Source organism: Heterocephalus glaber, unplaced genomic scaffold, assembly GCF_053883595.1.
Source record: "Heterocephalus glaber isolate CG9 unplaced genomic scaffold, H.glaber_assembly_v1.0 deba00001577, whole genome shotgun sequence".
NCBI lineage: Eukaryota > Metazoa > Chordata > Mammalia > Rodentia > Bathyergidae > Heterocephalus > Heterocephalus glaber.
In genome coordinates, this window is record NW_028258358.1 from 25,649,890 (window position 1) to 25,661,256 (window position 11,367).

Genomic DNA, 11,367 nt, shown 5'->3' on the forward strand with positions numbered 1-11,367 from the left:
TCTGCCATGCCTCGCTGACTTGGAGCCAGCCAACTATGGACTGAAACCTCTACAAACTGAGCTGAAACAAACTTTTCCTCCTTCAAATATGAGTGTCTGCTATTTTGTCTCGGCAACAAGAGAAATAACTAAGACACCTTCTTATTTTCTACTTTTCTTTACTACCAAACTGATCAACCTAGATCAGTTTAACTATGTAACTTCTTAGCAATATTCTCCTCTGAGACTGTGTGAAAAAATAAGAAACATTTGAAGCTATGGGTAGATTTTCAACCTGAAATGAAAAAAAGGAAGTAATGTATAAATTTATGAGACTTTAATGTGCAAATATCTTTTTTGTCTCAAAAAAAGCAACTTAGATAAAAATATATTTGTGGAAAGCTTGACCATGGTTAATAGTGACAGTAATGATTGTTACCTTAGACTGTATAGTTATTCAAGGAAAGAATCTAGGGGGAAAGTTTTGATGCCAACTGCTACATATCAGGTTTAATCCTATCAACAATAGCAACAACCAGCAAAAAATTAAGTCCTGACTCCTCTTAAAACTGAGTTAAAATGTTACTTCCTCATCATGGTTGCATTGGCCTAAAAATAACTGCTAAAAATTATATGTTTTCTCTAATATTACAAATTCAAAATACAAATCATTGAAAGAGCAAAATAAATGAGAGACAGTAGGAAACAGGGAGATAGACTCTGGAGATGAGAAAGGGAGGTGAGGAAAATGGGAGAAGGGAATAGGAGTAAAAGTAATCAAGGTGGAATAAAAACTAACTAACGGTTGAAATTATTTTTTGACAGATATTTGTTATATCTTATTAAAGCAGAGAATGGGAGAGACTGGGGAATGACTTTGTTTGCATGGAAAAATGTCTTGTTTTTCACAACTTCCAAAAGCACAATTTTCCATCTTTCCCAAATAAACCAGCACTGGTTGTAGTTCAAGTTCCTTGGGCTTTCCAGAAAAAAAGTGCCTTACATATAAAGCAAGCGATTTGTGTTGAGGACTTGGTTAATGTTAATTATGACAATATTTTGCACCTTAAAATACTAAGATATGGCTAAGCCAATATCTGTGCATGCAACCCTTTGCCTGTTCATTGACCTTCCAATCACCTTTGAATTGAGTCCATAAGAAATGATTATAAATGAAACCATATAATATGGCTGTCTAAATATGCAGTTTTCAAAAGATCAATACTTTAATTTTCATTAAAAAATCCGTTGTTTTGTAAGTAATGGGATATTAAACACAATTTTCCTTCCCTACTTCTTAAAGCCATTTATGTCTGATTTGATATCTAACTCACTGAAACAGAAATATGGTTTTCAGATCAATGACAGATTTTTTTATATGAGTTATGATGGCATACATAGAAGGTATTAGGTAAACATAATGACAGTTAACTGGAAAATATATTCTGTAGCAAATCTAAGAGATCTGTGGAGTAGGAACTTCTTGGTAACTGAGCCTCTTTCTAACTCTGCAGTTCTACATTCAAGCCAGTGCTGGACATACTGTAGTTGACAAATGAGAAGTACATGTACCTGAATGTGCAACACTGTGCTCAACTACAGTCTGTATTTGTAGCGCATATTGTATAACACCAAGATTTGCAAGGTCTATCTCCCTAAAATGTGGTAGCCCCAGGAGATGGCAATGAATGTCTCCAGCCACTCGTGTGAAAGACTGAACAGGAGAAGAGGACTTGAGCTTTCAGAAGATCTGATGCGACCCTCATTCTCTTAGACCTATCATTTGCAATTGTATGCCCACTTCTGAAGAGTCTGTATAATCTGTATAGTCCCTTAAGCCTCTGACTGTTATTAAAAATAGTATGGATTTCCTTGTTGTATATCCTAACTGGTTGGTTTCTTTCTGTGTTCTTTAAGTGAACAAACCTACTTGATTGCCTCGGTCATTCAACACGGTCTCCTTCAGTCTGAACCTCTCATTGAAGGTAATAGAATACTTTGATAATAAAGTCATTTGTTACCATAATTGCCCCACTAAATGAATGAGGCCACACAAAATAACTAAACTCAGCTATAGATTGAAGAAACTCAGTTTTTAGATTGAAGAGACTCAGTTATTATTAGGTTAAGAGATTATTTTCAGTTTTAAGGCAGGTTAAAGGCTGAGCTGGGGTGCAAGAGAAAGCGTCAGGTTCAACTCCAGCAGGTCTATTATATCTGGTCATCTATATTGAGTTATGCTGCATAACCTCCAAATATAAGCTAAGGGATTGTTTTAAAGATCAAAAGCAATATAACTGTGACAGTAAAGTTTCACATAAGACCATTCAAGACCCCTTGATTTGTACAACCTCTTTCTGGCCTTGTCTCTAACCCTTATACAGAGCTTTGTGATAAAACTACAAAATGGAAACAACTTTTCTTTAAGTTTAAATTTTATTACATTAAAAATACCTAGACTAAAACATGACAATAGCATTAAGCATTCTAACATAATTTGGAGTCAGGGAACATGATATATATATCATATTATCATAAACTTTGACATTGGCTTAAGACAAGTACTTTCAGAGGTAAAACTAAATAGGAATGAATCAAATTATACTAATAGCAAACACACCCAAGAAAATTCTATCTGGAGTGAGATAATTAATATAGATTGATAAAGGTTGAATTAAAAGCAATATAGCAGGATACTGAATTTAGTAGATTAAAGCATAAAGATAAAAACTACTCTCTTCTTTCAAGAAGTTTTCTGAGTGAGTATTTTTCAAGGAGTGATAGTTGATTCTATCATTTTCTATTGGGTATCTTCAAAATACTTTTTCAGAGGCCAAATTAAGAGAATGAATATAAAATGTGCTTATAAAACTATTACTTTGGCTTCATTATGTCCAAAACATTTGCTCCATCAGCATAAGGTAAATAAGCAGTCTGGGGAGAAGAACAGTGCATTGTTATCCATATCTACTTTGCTCATACTATTTGGTACTTAAAGGTGTTTCTGCAACATCTTGCCAAAAGACTGCAGAGCCCTAAGTTTAAAAACTGATATCCTACATTGTTAAGAAGAACCATTGTTCACATAAATGTGATTGTAAACATCATAAGATGCTCTTTTTTTTTTTTTGCTTAAATACTTTTATTGGTACATTTTAGGTATACAATACATTTACATTTATCATTGGGTGATTGTACCTGTACATGATGTATCTTGGTTATTTTTTCCCCATTCCCTGTCCTCCCTTCACCCCCTCCACCCTTCCCTATTTACATAGACTTTGTTTCCTTTTTTTTCTTTTCTCATAATTTTTCCTTTCCCTTCTTTCCTTTACCTTTCCCTTCCCACTTCCCCTACCCCTTTGGACCTTTTCTTCCTATTTCAAATTATCAATTATTCATTTTAATCATTACTTACACTTTCAGTTTCTCACACTAGAGAAACTGTTCGGTATTTATACCTGTGTGTCCTATTTATTTCACTTAAAAGGATGGCCTCAATATGCATCCACTTAACTATAAATGTCTCTAGTTTCTCATTCTTTATGGCTGAGTAGTACTCCATTTTATTTAAAAAAAAAAAAAACATGAATTCATATAGCAAGAGGACAAAAGGAAGATGAACATTCTCTCAGGAGACTTTTTGTCAATATAAACCTAAAGCTCCTGTAATACAAATGTGTGAATTTCAGTACGTATCTGGCTGAGCGGTAAATCTATGCTGACTCTACTTAGCGTCGTCACTACGTGGAAGTTTTCTTTGAACATGATTTGTACCTTTTACGAACTACACAGTATGCAGAAAATCTGCACAGATCCTCTGGGAGACGATTGTTGTTGCTGCACTTTGCGCTTAATAAAGCTTGCTTTACGACTGAGCCCAGTTTGAGATGGGGGCTTCGAGAGCAGAAGAAAATGGTGTGACCTGGATCTATCTTTGAAGTGCCCCAGAAAACTACCTGGACGCAGGGACCGTGATCCCAGAAAGCAGAGGACAGCGGCAAGCAAGTATCTGTGCACAGAGGTCAGAGAGGGAAAACCGCTATGCCAACGACTCAGAAAGTGAAAGATGCTGGAAAAGATTTCACCTACTTAATAGTGGTACTCATTGGAATCAGCATTACAGCTGGCTTGTTTTACGTGATTTTCAAAGAACTTTTTCTTCATCCAGTCCTAGTAAGATATATGGGAAAGCCTTAGAAAAATGCAGAACACATCCCGAGGTGATCAGTTTCTTTAGTGAGCCTGTTAAAGGCTACGGGGAGATGACGAGACGTGGTCGAAAGCATCATGTCAGTTTTATCGAATATGTAAAAGATGGGCTGAATCACACACGTGTGAAATTCTACATTGAAGGGTCCAAGCCAGGGAAGCAAGGAACAGTGCATGTGGAAGTTAAAGACAATCCAAAGAATGGTGAATATGAATTTTGGTACATATTTGTGGAAGTGGAATCCTATCCTAGAAGAACCATTATCATTGAAGATAATCGATTCCAAGATAATTAAAAGAATCAAGCAAGCATACTGTTCCCTGCAGTCGTATGAGCTGTGCAGGTCCTTCAGGCTCATCAGATCTCACTGCTCCCTGGTTGGCTGGTGACTGAGATGATGGCTACAAGTGCCTCGACCATAGAGTCGCGAGGAGGTGTCCCCAGCCCCTTCAGAACTTATGCTGATACTGGACACTGCCAAGAGAATGCCAGAAATAACTGGAAGCTGTTCAAATGTGTGTGAGGCCCTTTTTAAAAAAATATTTTTTAAATATGAACTCTTTATTTGAGGTATTTGCGGGAGACCTATTAAAAAGTGACTTTCACTTACAAGTCCTTATCACATAACTAAAGTGCTCTGTGGCCCCTTATCTGTGAAGGCTTCAGAATGAGGGTTCCCCAGCACTATTCTTTGTTCTTTAGAACTGACAGTGGAGGGGTTTCTGATGGGTTTTTGAGATCCTAGCATATTCAGGATAGAAAGATCTTCAAGAAGTTTGTTTCTTTGCTTAGTTTATCTCCTTAAGTGAGTTAAAGTTTTGGTTTAACTGCTGTCTTAAGTGTTTTATTACTTTAATTCTAAAAATTTCACACATTTAGGAAGTATCCAAGTGTCACAGCAGAACTGTTCTCTCCCTGAGGGAACATGCTTTTAGTGATAGGGTGAACTTTTTCTTTTTTTTTTTTTTTTTTTGGCCAGGGATCCACCTTGAGACCTTGCGCTTGGGAGACAGGCACCAGAACCACTGAGCTAAACCCTGGCCCCTGGGTGAACTTTTAATCTGGGTTAGGTCTCTCAGCCAGTTTTTCAGCCTTCCCAGAAGATTGTTTCTTATCAATTATACAAAACTATTATTTTGTATGGATAATAAACTTTTAAAGTTTTTAAATGTGATCTGATTTTGGTTTTTGCAATATACATACAGATTATCTGCATCTACCTAGCTCTACTAGTGAATCTCAATCTAGTTTGATTTTATTCAACTGCTCATTGACATAACTTTACATGCAAAGATGTATCACCATTTAAAATTATAAAAAGGTATTGTGCCTTGAGACCATAATGTTAAATGAAATAAATCAGGCATGGGCCTAAATATCACATGGTTTCTCTTATGTGAAAAATCCAAAATATAAATAAAGAGCAAAGTAAAAAATAGATAATAGGAAGTAGGGAGATAGATCTTTCTCAAATGGGAAGGGGATCAACAAATGGAAGGAGGGAGGGGAAGGGGATGGAAAAAGATTAAGATGTGTTATGTACATGTACAAACTCCCTACAAATAGTGTAATCATGTACTACAAATATGTACTAATAAAAAGGCAAAAAAGTATTGTTTATCATTTTATAAACATTAATTGCTTATATCACAAAATTACTGAAACATGTTAGCATCATATGAGAATTTAAAATCAAGGAGAAATAAGCCACCAACAACCAGAACATAAGAAAAAATACAAATAATTTATTTCTTATCTACAGTTGTTAATAGTGTTCTCTAAAACAAAAACTTAGAGATAATTATATATAAACATTAATCCTCTTAAAATCACCAAGGAAAAATGTCATATTCTACATTCAGGAGCAAAATAAGTTTTCTCTTGGACTTTTTTATCTTATTACAAGCTTCACAAAGTGACTATAAAGCAAATGAAACATTTCTCTTCCCTGACAACTTAGTTTTCTACCCATAATTAATATGAGACAATTTCATATAAATCTTACAATAACAAGTATTTGTTGAGGCAATCATTTGATCAACTGCAAAGATCAATGCTATGCAGAAAAGCACCTGATACTCTTAAAGCCCTGTATTTTAAATTAGTTGATTATAAGATAATTAAAAAGATTTTTGTAATATGCTTTCTACAGCCTTTTAAATTCTGTAAAATCTGTGGTAATGTCCTCTAAATTTTGATATTATAATTTTTCAAATGTATAATTGATATTGTGTAATAGGAAGAAAAGGTCTAAAGGAGTAGGGGAAGTGGGAGGGGTAGGGGAAAGGAAAGAAGGGAAAAGAAAAAATATGAGAAAAGGGAAAAAAATGGAAACAAACTCCTTGTAAATAGGGAAGGGTGGAGGGGGAGAAGGAAGGGCAGGGGAATGGGGAAAAAAATAACCAAGATACTCATGTAATGGTACAAGATCCCAATGATGAATGTTACTGTATTTTATACCTAAAATGTACCAATAAACAATGGGAAAAAAAAAGATAATTTTAAAAAAAAACACATCTTCTTTATCCAGTTTCCAGTTGATGGGCACTTGGACTGTTTCCAAGCTTTAGCTATTACGAACTGTGCCACTATAAACATAGGTGCACATATATCACTGTGGTATGATTCTTTTAATTCTTTGGGGACAATACCCAGCAGGGGAATAGCTGGGTCAAATGAGACCACTAGCCCTAGTTCTTTGAGGTATCTTCGTACTGATTTCCACAGACATACTCAGCCACTTCATCTTTGACAAAGGAGCCAACCACCCTCATTGGAGGAAAGATAGCCTATTTAATAAATGGTGTTGGAAAAACTGGATTTCATCCTGCCAAAGACTAAAACTAGACCCATATCTATCAACACACATTAAACTGAGATTAAAGTGGATTAAAATATTAAAACAGAAACACTAAACCTCCTGGAAGATAAGTTAGGTAGAACTCTTGAAAACATTGGCATAGGAAAAGATTTTATGAACAAAACCTCAGTAGCACGGGAACTAGCACAAAGAATCAACAACTAGGATCTCATCTTATTAAAAAGCTTCTGCAGTGCAAGAGAAACCACCAACAGAGCTAAGAGACAACCTACAATATGGGAAAAAATTTTTAACATTAGATGCTCTTTGTAGATCTATAGGTAAGTTCTGGAAATGACTGTTTCTAACTCCTCAAGTACACTCGAATAAAAAGAACAAGCTATATCATATTCTCTAAAGAGCAGGTAATCTTTATATGGTTTACTTTTAGAACATAAAAGTTTATTCTTGGAAGATGTCTTACAATTAGCTTTTTTTACATTCTCACTTCACAGTATCCTCCTCTTCGTAACTGCACATGTGGATGTAAAGCCATTAGTTGATCTCAACCCTGAAGTTATCAAACATCCACACTACTAGATTAGAAAGTTAATACATTTCTACATTGTGTGTGCCAGTTTAAGCCACATTTTCCATTATACAGTGCCGCATGTCTCACAATGGAACCCCAGCTCTTCCTAAGAATAATCTTTGTGCCTAAAGGCATATGGTGTGAGCTAGATAGAAAAAGGTAAGCACTTGAAACTCTGGGTTGGCTATAGACAGAAAGAGTCAACTCTGCCAAATGATGTGACGTCCAACTCAGTAAAACAATGCAGGCAGCAGACGGCACGCATGTAAACATTTGGCCTCCTGACTGTCCAACACAATGTAGGGAAGGTGCCTTTGTAGGCAGTGTTCTGGGACTCAGCAGGGCAAATGACAAATCTGTCGCAACTTTTCTGTCCCAGTTACAAAGCCGGCACTTAGGAAGAATTAGCTAATTCTTTGAAGGGCAGAAAAATAAGAGCAAAGAAGAAATCTAGCCTCAGAAGGACTCTAGAAGTAATTACTTGACATAAATAGAATTTGGACACTGGAATAAGCAAAAAGAGAAAAGGCGGGAGGTAGGAGAGGTGGGAACAAGGAATTGGTCTGAATAAAGAGCCAAAATATGCTAAACTAGGGACAAAATTGGATCTGGCCTAGTAGGAAAACTGACTTTCCCTCCAGTCACTTGATTGAGCATTTTAAATTCCTCTTGACTAAAATGAGATCTACCTTAGAGCCTGGAAAAAGACAGGAGAAACTTGTTGATGAAATAAGGTATTTCAGAAAAAGCAGGAATTGGGAACTGGGAAGCTGGTAGGTCGTAAAATGGTGTTAGATTCTTCTGGAAAGCTCTGGATTCCTTAATAACCACTTGATCTGAAGAAGCTGAAACTTGAACTCACTTACACCAAGTCTTGCATAAGTGATCTTGGCTGGACTTTTCTCAGGCCTGTGTACTAACAATATTACCATTTAATGCTGCAACTGATGGATTACAAGTTTCTGATTTAGAGACACCTTAAAATGAAAAAAAAATTAAAATGAAAATTTAAAAACCTGAGTATTGAAAGAAGTATACAAAAGAAAAGGAGAGGCCCAGGGATTTAGCTAAGTGGTTCCGCTGCCTGCCTTGCAAACACAAGGGCCTGAGTTCGATGCTGAGTATCAAAAAAAAGAAAAGAAAATGAGAGATGAAATACATACATGAGAGTACAAGTCATTTCTCTTATTTTTCTTACATCTGATGCAGGATCAACATAGCTAAACTACAACTAAAACTACCAACCAGAAAAGAAGTTCTGAAACATTGTCTATATTTGAACTATTTGCATCAGAGACCATCAGTCTATTATGAAATTTTCAATACAACTATCTTTTTTTAAAGCAAATTTCAACTTAATAATTTTCGTATTAATGTCCAGACATTCAAAATTCAAACTCCTGTTAGGGTTGTTTCTCTCAAACCACTTCTACTTAGTAAAAACTACTTCTACTTAGTATGGCATCTAGCTTGGGGAATAAACTTGGACAGAGTTCATTTTTGGAGAACAACTCTCTGACCTTTGCTTGTCTTATGTATCTGGCATGGTATCATGTTGACATAGAGACTCACGGACAATATGAGTTATTATTTTAGCAGTGGTCATCTATGATTTTCTTTGATTTTTCAGTTTCTTCCCTGAATTCTTAGGTCTTTTGGCTGCTGGTCCTGCTCAGCCCTATAGGGCTGAGTGCAGAGTGAGCTTTCTACCATGAAAATGTGATCATACAACTCGTCTGCCTAAAAGCCCTTTAAGACACTTATGGCAAAAATAATAAATCTTTGTTTCCACACTGTCTCAAATTCCAGAGAGCTATCTCCAGCCAGTTTGATGGACATGAAGCAAAGCAAGGTGTCTCTCACAAACATCACCTGAAATTTGCTTGGACAAATTGTTTCTCACTGTGAAGAAAAAAAAAAAAAAATTTCAAAAAGTAGTCATAGTCCATCAGGGTGAATGATGGTGACTACCAGTAAAGCTGAGCATTTCACGGCAAGGCCTCCTTGGTGCCTCCTGGGAGCCAGACCACTTTCCTGCTGAGGCTGTGTGTGCTCAGAGCAAAGGGATTAGGTGTTGAGACACAGATCAGGCTTCCTGCTGTTTCTTCACTTTTCACAAAAAGAAATAATTAATTTTAGACTTTACTCTGGATGTTTGTGTCCCTCAGCTATCCTAGGTATTCAAAGTAGTCTCTGCTATGACAAGGAAAAATTGCTGTCCCTCCAGTCCCTTTCCCACATAGAAAAATACTGTGAATCTTAAATTTACTGCTTAAACAGCCTTGGGTGTCAGTCTGCAAAAGAAATGCAACAATAATGGGTGATGGAAAAGAACGATCACCTGGTTGTTCCAAATTCTACATGTGTTTAAATGAAGTCATCTGATCTCAAGACAGGAATGAAGGTGGAGGATGTCCTGACCACAGGAAATATGGGCTACCCAGTCTTTGCAAACAGCACCAGTACTGACCCAGACTCCCAACTCACACACAAAGACAGTACCTTTCCAGTTGTGCAGCCATGAATTGACATGCAACTGAATGTGGAATATCCATCCAAAAGTTTTCTGGACATACCAAATGAATTAAAATTCATCAATCCAAAATAGGTTTATTTTAAAATAGGCATTGCTATTAAATGAATTGTGACACTGTGCTTAGGGCTTTATTCTTGACAATGAAATGTGATAACCCACCAATTAATAGTGACTACTGCTATGTGCACTCCATTATTTTTTCTTCTTTAACCTCAACCACATTATTTTCATCCATTCCAACTTGTAGACATTTCTTCTCTTTATTTTCTTTCTGTTAATGATTTGTCTACCTAGTTTCTTTTCTTTTCATCATAATTAGGCTTTTCACATGAAATCAAACATTAATCTTAACTTTTGAACAGGGTCCTCTTTTGCGTCATTTTCTTTTCAAATATAAACTAATAATGCTAACTATACTTAGAATAATATCATCCATTATAAAGTTCATCTCAAAAGAATAGCTTTTCAAAGATAATAAGCAAACAAATAGCAATCATAATTTTTAAAAAGATTTTACTTTTTCTCTTTCAACTTTATTTCATTTTGTATAATTATTTGCTTCCCTTCAGAATTGGTTCATTTTATTCTTATATAATATTTTTTCTTCATTTAGGAAAAATTCTAAAACCACCTAAATTGAAGAAGCAGAACATGTCAGAGTATTATTTTTATGTCTAAATTATTAGAAGCATTACACTATTTGCAATTTATCAAGTTCACAGAAGAAACTCGGGTATACTTTTATCTTGGCTGCATCTATTGCTGGATATCTTTAGGGGAATATCAGCACCCTTAACTTGAAATTTATAGACTGACTTCAGGATGTCAGGAAGAGAAAGGAAGAAAGAGAAAGGAAGAGAAAGAGAGAAAGGGAAAGAAAGGAAAAAGGAGAAAGAATAAAAAGTTGTAAAGCTGCTTGTTGAAGAAATCTTTTTCACTGAGAATTGCTAATTCTCTTCTGCATTCAATCTCTTTCTAAGTGATATACATCTTAAATTCCCTATATTACTCTATTAATTTTTTTTTGGTACCGAAGCTCGAACTCAGGACCTTGCGCTTCTGAGGCAGTCGGTGGCACCACTGAGCTAAATCCCTGGCCCCTACTCTATTAATTTTACAGAGGTTTGTAAGTTCATTACCCAATCTGATTCACACTACATCAAAGTTGACAGGACAGATATTATTTTTTTCAATAAATATACATGTAAAAGTTTAAATTACTTACTTTTACAATCACAGAAATAGTA

General features: G+C 35.6%; 1 pseudogene; it reads left to right on the plus strand.

Annotated features, from left to right (window-relative positions):
* The first annotated feature begins 3,745 nt into the window (after positions 1-3,745).
* LOC101696906 (mitochondrial import inner membrane translocase subunit Tim21 pseudogene) lies at positions 3,746-4,509 on the plus strand (annotated as a pseudogene).
* Positions 4,510-11,367: the final 6,858 nt, after the last annotated feature.